The sequence below is a fragment of the Aphelocoma coerulescens genome, chromosome 5, assembly GCF_041296385.1.
Source record: "Aphelocoma coerulescens isolate FSJ_1873_10779 chromosome 5, UR_Acoe_1.0, whole genome shotgun sequence".
In the NCBI taxonomy this organism is placed as follows: domain Eukaryota; kingdom Metazoa; phylum Chordata; class Aves; order Passeriformes; family Corvidae; genus Aphelocoma; species Aphelocoma coerulescens.
The window spans coordinates 22,379,619-22,389,599 of NC_091019.1; positions in this window are offsets into that span (position 1 = coordinate 22,379,619).

Consider the following 9,981-nt stretch of genomic DNA (forward strand, 5'->3'; position numbering starts at 1 on the left):
TCATGCTTAGAGCATCAGCCTCTGTTTTGGTTTTTCTTTTGCGTTTAGGACCAGCACAGAGTTGTTAGTATTTTGGAAGGTTAATTGCACATGCAGTTGCAACTTGCCTCCCAAGATCTGCATCTGAGAGAATGAGTAGAAAGCACTTGATTTTTAGGCAAGTATTCTTCAGTGATTAATGCATCCTATTTGGATGACACATATATACCAATAGCAAAGTGCTGGATTGAGGTGTGTTGGGGTCTTTTTAAACATATTGATAGCTTGTCTCTCACTTGAATTAGTTGGCCTTTCTTTAATCAACCTTGCATGTAATCTTGAGTGAGAGTGATAATAAGCAAACCTCAGAATTTGAAACTGCTGAGTTTCAGCTTGATTATTTATCCAGAAATCTTGGGCTGTTTAGAGTTTGGAGGGAGCCTTTACCCTGGAAGAGGCTACTTTGTAGACGAGGTCGTCATCAGCTGAGAGTGCTGTGAAAGTGGCTGCAGAGAGCACAAGCAGCAGCACAGCCAAGGGGTTGTTTGAACAAAATAGACTGGAGAGATTTTTCTGAGTCAACACAAATTTTGAGGGCAAAACTTCAGCAAGTAGAGTGTATTGAGGAAAGAACTTGGTTTTCAGTATGAGTGCATTTAGCAGTACTTTTGCATGGACCTCATCTGCATGCCAGCAGGCAATAGGTTGGAGCACCTATCAGGGTAAAGGGGTAGTGTGGTTTGGGGAGTCTACCTCCTTGGAAAGTTTGAAGTATAAGCCACAAAATTTACACTATGTTTCCCAGAGAAGGGGGGAAAAAAGTTTTGAGGGTCTCAGTTTTATTGTATTCTAAGATTACTATTAACTGGTTTGCCCTGAGCAGAAGAGAACTGAATCCTGATTTCTCCATCTTCCAGGAGCCACCCATGCAGAGCATCTGTGCAAAGAAGGTGCTGGGAACATCCCCCAGCACAGCTGGGGACTTGCACCCTGTTGAGATGCTTGGGACTGTGTCGAGCTGTTAGCAGATGTCTGGCAGATGCTGCTCTACATCCACAAAGTCCAGAGATTTATCTTTACATAGGGATCTCAGGTTTCACCTTAATTGCAGGTGAGTCACTAACCACAGCCCTAACCATGTGGTCTTGAGCTCTGCTCCAGATACTGAGATAAGAGCTGTCTGCTGGCTCCCTGCCATCTCCCAAGTAGGGAGATGAGCTTTACCTCAGACTCAGCTCACTTCTTTTCCTCCTCGTTTAGGCAGCTTGGATAAATGTGTTATGGATGGGATGAATCCAGGCAATAGTGCTCTTCCTTTTAACTTATCCCAGTCTATGTAGTGAATTCCTGCCTTTAGGAAGTGCCTTCCTACATAAAGGGTCAGTGTTGCAGCTGTTCTGCTGGTTCTCTGCAGTAGGTTTTTTTTTCTAAGTGGCCTGAGCCATTTCCACAAACACAAGCTATGATCATCAGACTTGTAATTGCTTATCCTGGAAATGGGGAAATTTCTGATTAACTTTGCACTCGTGGTGGCCTTTTATCCTTTGGTCTCTGTGGATCTGTTTGTAGAGCTGAAGTTGGACACCAGGTTCTGTGGAGTGGAAATTTGTGACGTTGCATTCATCTTTGTTTTCCTCTTTGAAGATGTATTTGACTCCTGTACTGATTTCTTGGAGACTAGAAATGGAAGGGAGAGGAAAGTGACATTAATCAAAAGAAATTTTTGAGTTTTCTTTTCTAGAAACTTAAAGATTGGTATATTAAAAAACAAATAAAACCCTTCAGGGATAATTTACATGGGTATGATATAATTGCAGGAGTTGGAATTGGGTTACAACTCTATTTACAAGAGTCTTGGGGAGTTTCTCATGGACATAGTGAGAATATTACAACTACATCATGGCTAAATGAAACCACCACTATAAAAATCTTTGTGGCTTTTTAGCAGGTCCCTACAGGAAGGTGAGTACTCATCAGAATCTTGATGCAGTTCCCACAGCCCGGTACGTTTACATCCAGGTCTCCTCATCAGATACTGGCACAGCCTGTCTTTGTTGTTCTTATTTGAGTTACTGCACTTCCAGGTGTGAATTACTTTCTCAACAGAAACTGAGCCTTTTAGTGTAAGGCTGAGCACCAGAATGAGTCTTACCTCTGCATTTCTGTGTACAAGGTGGAGATCTTTGTTTGCTACGGAATTGTAGAATGGTTTGGGTTAGAAGGAACCTTTAAAGGTTTTCTAGTTTTAACCCCCCTGCTATGGCAGGGATGTCTTCAACTAGACCAGGTTGCTCAGAGCCCTGTCTAATCTGACCATGAAGGTTTCCAGGGATGGGGCAACCACCACCTTTCTGAACAACCTGTTCAAGTGTTTTACTACCCTCATAATGAAAAATGTCTTTGTTCTATCTAGTCTGGATTTACCATTTTTAGTTTAAAACCATTACCGCTTGCCCTATCTCAATGGAGCTCAAATTGCAGTGCCAGCTGAAGTAGATTTTTCTTTGCACCCCAATGGTCTCATATCAGCTCAGTTTAGGCATGTAAAAACAAACAAAAAGCCCCAAAACATAAAAACCTGGGCTGGAGCCTTGGCTCTGAAGGTGTGTCTTCTGGCTTGTACACTGAGACCCAGTTGTAAAGATTTGGCAGCTTTGATGTTTTGTGTCTAGCTGCTTGTAAGCCTTGAAGAAAGAGCAGTGGGACCGTGAAAGGTGGGTTGCATGTGCAGTTTTCTAAAGGGCTCTTCTGTAGTGGTGACTTGATCTGCAGGTCTAAAGCAATTAGAATTTCTTCCCTTCTGGCTCTTTGAGCTGGAGGTCAGCAGCAGCAAACATCCACTTGGTTGTTTCTACCCCCAGCCCATTGTTTCTCTTTGGGCTAAAATCATCCTCCTGGAATGGCTTCCTTTGCTTTGCTTTTGAGGCCGCAAATGGGGGCACATCCGCTGTGTTTCGTGATGTAGTGTTGAAACAGTTAACAGTATCTTAAGGGAGAAAATGCAACACCTTTGGAAGTTTGCTTGCAGAATTCACAATATAACAATAGATAGGGTCCTACCAAGTTACCTAGAAGACATCTGCCAAGAAAGTGCCAAGAACGACATTCTGCTACTGTGAAGCGTATCTGATGCATACCAGGATTCAACCTGTTGCATGGCCTAAAACAGGAACATCCCAGAATTAAATTTAGATTGGATTAATTCTAAATGCCACCTCCCTTTTGTTTAATTACCTGTATTAGAAAGACATTGCTCTAGACAGAAGAGAAGAAAGGAAATAATGGAATATTAAGACATTTAAAGGAATAGTAAGAATTAAGAGCTTTTCAATTGCAAATTTGAGTTTGCAGTATGCCATGTGGTGTCCAGAGAATGAAAGAGCACATGCAGAACTCTTAAGCAGGACCTTTAAAGCAGCTGATGCATGTAGTTGGAAAATGCTCAGGAAGGTCTGGAAATGGAGGTATTGTGGAGTTGGTTTCTCTGGATTTGTCTGGTGGCTGCTCATTTTTGGCATCAAAAAAGGAAACCTGAGCCCTTAGCTGCTGAAGCGTTTCTGAGGGCTTTTTCCACTGTGGGTTCTCTGGTATGCAGTAAAGGCAAGTGTTCTTATTTCAGCTGGGGGAGAGTTAATTTTCCTTTTAGTAACTGGTACAGTGCCGTGTTTTGGATCTAGTATGACAAAAACCTTGATGATACCCTGATATTTTAGTTGTTGCAAGCCAGCAGCTGCTTGGTACTTAGTTGCCAGCTGGGGTTAAGCTGCGACAGCAAGTTCAAATTGCAACATCTCCCCGACCAGGGCAACTCCAGCTGCCTCCCCTCCATGGCCTCTAAGTCTCATGAAACTTAATTTCCTTTGTTGTGCTTGGCTGAAGTTGGCCCGTGGGTTCAAAAGCAAATGCTTTCATCTTGCACGAAGTATGGGCTCGTAAGATTCTGCTTCTCTAGAAGAAACCAGGCTGAAGAGCAGCAGAGCCTAGCGCTGTATTGATTCCTGTCTGCTGGAAGGACTAGGTGGTTCAGGGTTAGGGATTGCTTTGAGGTTTTGGTCTTGCTGGATAGCTGGTTATTGCGGGGAGAGCTGGTCTTTACTCTACAGCGTTTGGGGTCAATGTCCTTGTAGTTTCACGTCCTTGGATCTTGTCTTTCTGTGCTGCTGCTGGGCTGGGTGATGTATTTAGAGCAGCCCTGCCTTGGCTGAGAAATGCCAGCAGGTTGTGCTGCGGGGCTCCACAAGAGCTTGCCTGTTCAGCCTCCCTCTGGCAGGGAAACCCCAAAGGATCTGGGAAAAGTCTCCGCCTGATCTGGGGCTTCCTGGTTAGCCCTGGGTGATGTTCAGCTTGTGCTTTGGTTGGAGTTATGTTTGTATTACGATGTTTGAAGGAGAGGTCCTTTGCAAGCGCGCAGAACTTGCCCAACATCCTGCTGGTCGAAATTAAAAGGACTAAAGCTGTTTGGACTGGATTGTACAATCCGTTTGAAAAAGCAAACAAATAACTTGTCTTCATGAAAAGTGGCTAAATTATTTTAACTCTTTCAAGCCAGGACAGGTGAAACCAATTACACTGGTTTTGAGGGTCATGGACTTATGCGACTTGTTCCTGTTCTTTACTGCATACAGATGATGTAGCCAAAGCTTGCAAGTGTGAATAATGTTACATCTTTCATATAACTCTTATAACATTGAGGAATGGAAAAGAAAGGAGGAAGGATTTCTGGAAGCTGGAAAGAGCTGGAAAAAGCTCCTGTTTAGAAGTGACTACCATGGCTAATTAAAACAAAAACAACCAATCAAGATTTAACAACATTCTCAAGTTTAAATTAATCTCTGCTCTCAAATCTTGAGATTACAGCCACTGCTGCAGATTAAAAAGTGGGAATTTTCAAAAGTATCTATGTAGTGATTTCTCACAAGTGCTGCACCCTCTATTGGCATTTTCCTGAGCAACTTTGCTCATCCTTGGCCCTTGGTGCAGTTAAGATGAAGTCAGAAGCTGACTAATGACCGATGTGGGCTGTACCAGAGGGCAGAAGTTCCCCCACTCTTGGGAAACTGAAATCTTTTACTGCAGTAGAGGAGTGGGGACGTGCACAGTGGCTGCCAGCTGGTCCTGCACCCTTGTGGCATCAGGCAGTGACAAGAATATCCTTAGTCTGGCGTAGTACCCCGTGTGCTCCAGGTGATGCCAGGGAGCAGATGAGCCTGTAAAGTACCAGAAAAGAGAGTTTGCTCAGGGAGGAAGCTTTGCTGATATTGGTGCACAGGGCAGGACTGTCAGGGAGCAGCTGAAATCCCTGCTGATGGCTTCTATCAGAACAAGGTGAAGCCTGTTATGTAGGTAGGTGCTAATATGGCTGTTCAAGGGACAGAGGGTAAACGGAAGCGACTTCTGTATGAATGTGCTGTGTACTTCTGACCAGCTCAGCTATGGGCACTTGTTGCTGGTAGAAGACAGCTCTAAACTGATTCCTCCTGCATGCATCCTGGTGAGTATTCCCAACAGTGAGAGAGCAGCAGCAGTGCTGTGTGTGCTACAGTCAGTGCCTACAAGTTCCTGGCAAAAAGCTGTCTGATCTGCAGAAAAAAGTCAGCTGTCTTATCTCATTCTCCTGGTTGCTGGGTCAAAGTGTATGCAGAGATGTTGTAAGAGTTCAAGGCAATTTGTTTTCAGCTTTTTTTCCAATTTATTGATTTTTACGTATACTTACATATCTTCAGTATTTAGACTGAAGTAGTATTGGGTTAAAGATCTTCAGAAAACCATGAGCTTCCCTGCTAATGGAACCCTGGATCAATTTTCAATGGAGCTTTCCCCAGCTGGGGTTTAAGTCCCCAGCATTTTGCAGAGGGTCAGGCATGTTCCTGTGGTCCAGAACTGCCTTGGGAATTTTTGTGGAAAGTTTTATACACTTTTCATCCTACTTCAGTCTGCAAGGAGAAGTAGAGAGACTCTTCTGCAGGAAAGAGCAATCTCATACCCCAGCAGTTTGTGACATGCAGTGAGCATCCCATTTGGAAGGAAATGGTAAGCCTCATGAACATGGCCTCCATGCCTCTCCCGAATCACACGCAGTCCTGGGGCCTGCTTATAGCCAAACATAAAACTTTTTCAAAAGATGATCTCACCCATTGAAAATCACATCCATGTGAACCAAAGCAGGAAGGAGAGCAGTGGCTGAAAGGGATGGAGGGCTCCACGTGGGCAGCAGATGCACATGGCTTGCAGTAGGACAGCCCATGTGGTTTTTTCCAGCTGTGAGCCTTGGTTCTGCAGTCAGTGTGTGTGAGGCTTGGTAGAGTGTACTTTTTGTTGAATGTTTGCAGTTTTGTTAGACAGCGGGAAATGCTGGAAAATGTTAGTGAGAGCTGTCAAACCCTGTAATGATCTCCCAAGGGAAGGAGTAGCATCCCTACAGGAGTACAAATCCTTGCTGCACAGGAAAAATCCTGGCAATGGAAGGATGACCTGAGAACTCTTCTGTGGAGAAGTAATGAATGATATGAGCTGGAGAGAACTGTGTGCATGCCTAAGGGTAAAGGAAGATCAGGCATTTCCATGAAGGACAGTCCTTCCATAACTGGACTGGGCTATTAGTCTTCATGCTTCTGGGTGTACAGGATTGCTGGCCAGATAAAAGCAAAATATACCTTTGTACAGAACTGTCTGCAGAAGGAATTAAAAGTCAGAACAGAAACGTTCTTTGAGGTACATGAAGTTTGTGCTCAAGTCAATTGTCTCCCCATTGAGTTGCTGGCTGAAAACACTGGGCTGAGCAGATCTGTGTGGTGGAGTCACACAGCCAAGTTTTGGCCACAGGACTGGGTAAAGGTTTGCTACTTTACCTTTTCTTAACTTAGCTTTAAAGCTGTTCTGATGCCCGTAACTAAGGAGAGAGCACTGCAGCAGTGAGGTGAGGTTGCCTCATGTCCCCACTATGGTGAGTAGATGCCCACTGCAGCTGCTCCTTCCCTCCCTCAACATGTGTGTTCATGTGGGCATGGCTTGGTCTAGGAATTGTCCCACAACAGCTTTGAAGTATATATACTTCACCTATTGCCAACACAGATGTCACGGCTCTTTTCAAAGGAAAATGCAAGATCTCTCCTGTTTGAAAAAAAAAAAAAAAAGGCATGTCTGAGATATCTCCTCCACATCTCTGAATCTGGCTCCAGCCCTGAACTGTGAGGTTTAATATTCCTTCATGTCTTGCCATTTCCTGCCAAAAATGACCAGCAAGGTGCCACAGGGAGGCTAATTCTTATTCTGAGATTTATTACACTACAAATCCCCCTTTAGCACTGCAAATTGAGTCTAAGCTCCACTTATCAAATGACCATGTACCTTTTTGCAGGACTGCCATGTGGTATCTGTTCTCTTTCCATGGGTTTCCTGGTCATTCCAGTGGGTTGAGGAGGTCATAATGTAGTTGAGACTAATAATAAACCTGCACTAAAAGCAGCTGCATTTTGGAGGAACTTTAAGCCCCAAAGCAAAGCAGGCAGGGACAGTTTTAACCACAAAGTGCTCTTTAATTGAAACCTGGGCTGGAGCTGACCTGCCTGCCTTGTGATACTGTGTGGGCTGGGTGGGGATGCAGCCTGTGTTGTTAACCTACTGCTGTAATATTTACACAGATAATTTTAGCCTCTGACATTGAGAAAATGATTTTCTGTACAACTTTTTGGCTTGGGCCACCTATGTACTTCGGGAGAGAGGAGATTGCATGAGTGCTGGCATGGGTTCTTTTGCAAGTTTCCCATGCTCCTGACGCGTAAATAGTCACTAGGTAGGAGGCAGGAGTATCTCTGGGGAAAGTGCATTTTAAATCACTTTGCCTTGTCTTTGGCACATCCCCTAGCTAGAACAGCCTTGTTGAAACCTTTTTCCCAGTGCAGATTCCTCTTGCTGAGTGCTTATGTAGGCTTCACAAGAGACCCTTATCTTTAGCAGCTGGCTTTGAATTGCACTGCTGGAGCTGAGCAAGGGTGTGGGACATCCAGAGCAACCTGTGCTGCAAGCTGGGGTGGGGCTGAGGTGCCAAGGTCACTGGAAGGCTGAGACAGCCTCTTTTTTTTCTTTCTTTCTTTTTTTTTTTTTTTTTTTTTGACTCCAAGGTTTCCAATGTGCCTGACCAATACATTTTAGCTACAGCTGTCACTTATTGGGAAGTGCTGCAGCATCTCCTCTTTGAGCCAGCAGAACTCAGAGAGAAAGGCATGTCTTCAGAGAAAGGCCCTGCTAGTAAGGTATCTGGGCTGATTTGCTGAAACAGCTCGGGCAGATGAAGACTTTGGGTGCTGACTTCATTGGGACCTCCTGAGGTGCCTCCTTATTCGTTGGATCTGGACCACAAGTTAAAGCACAAGGTTTCTGGAGCACAGCTGCTGCTCAGCCCCCAGCAGGGGTGAGCAGTGGCAGCCCTACCCAAAGCACAGCTGTTTTGTGTTACTGGGGCCTGATAACTTCCTCTTCCCAGTGTGTGTGTGCTGGTGGCCTGGCACTTGTGGGGCCAGAGCTACTGGCAGTCCTTGGCACTGCTTTCTGGGGGATGTGTGTGGGCAGGCAGCAGAAGGGAGGCCACTGATATTCCAGCTTTGGTGTCAGGGCAGGCTTCCTCCTGTTGGGAGAAGAGAAGGGGCTAGGAGAACTGAAAATGAGCTGAGGGGTGGCTGTTCTTGCTCTGTGGCTCTCATAGCTTTATTCACCAGAGTCAGGGAGTATTGGGGTCACTGAGCCAGCTGGTGGGCCAGAGATCCCCGAAACAGCAAAGGCCTGCTGGTGGAAAAACTCAGACATTTGAGATATCATTATTATCTCTGTAAAGGAAAAGCCTCTCCCACAATTCCTTGCGGATGAAATGTAACCTTACACACCCCCCAGACCCCGGTTGGATAAAACTACCTCTCCCAGCAGCCTGTGCGGCCGCATGCCCGACCGGTCCCCGCTCCGCCCCTCCCCTCCGCTCATTGGTTCCGTTCCCGGGTCCCGCCGTGCGCCGCCCCCGTGCCCTCAGGCCGCTGGCGCTGTGTCCCGGTGTGAGGCGGGCCGGAGCGCGCTGCGTGTCCTTCGCCAGGGAGGGCAGAAAGGGGGTGTTCGGCAAGCTGTGTAGAACAAGCGAGGGTAGAAGTAGGGAGCAGAAGGAAGAGGAGGCAGGTCCTTGAAGTTTTGTATTAAGCACCCCATGTGTTGAATTTTGGCTGCCTGCTCAGAAAGAGCGGTCCTTGTGTGGACAGGCTGGTGAAGAGCAGCAGGTTCCCTGGCTTGTGGGACTGGCTGGAGATGTGGGCCTGGACAGCTGGCAAAGCAGCAGCTGTGGGATGGGTGAGAGCATGGAGGGATGAGTGGCTGTACCTTGTTCCTCCCAGAGACAAGGATCTGAAAATGGGCGACAAGTGGATTCAAATTGCACGAGCCAGCCTTTCTGCTCGTGCTCTGAAACACCTTACTGGTGAGGTCTGTCCTTCATCCTTCTGCAGCTATCACAAAAAGGCCAGAGGTAATTTAGATGTGGGGACAAAGGAGTAAGAGATGCTTCCTTAATGTTGCACTTCCCAGATTAGCTGGCCCAGAAGTGTACTACAAAGCATTTACCCTTTAAGCACATAAAAAGAAGAAAAGCTGACCAGCCCCTCCTATACAAAATGGAGTTTGTTATTTAATGTTTAATTACTTAAAATATTTTAGCCATGCTCCCCATTGAATTAGGCTGGAAGCATACATATACTGAGATGCTGCCATGGCTTAAAGAGCTCATGACTGGTACAGCCTAGACAGCTTTGGGGTACAAAAGAGAGCAAATGCAGAGAAATGGCAACTAACTTAGGGAGAAAGAGGAAGAGAGTGGTGAAAGCAAGAGAAGTGGCTGGGCCTCTTGTTTCCAATTTCCTGCTTCCCATCCCATCCCTGACAATACAGCTTCCCCTGTTTTAACACAAGAAGGATCTGTTGTAAGGGGGGAAGGAAACAGAAGCTGTCCTGCTCCAGAGGTAGCGTCAG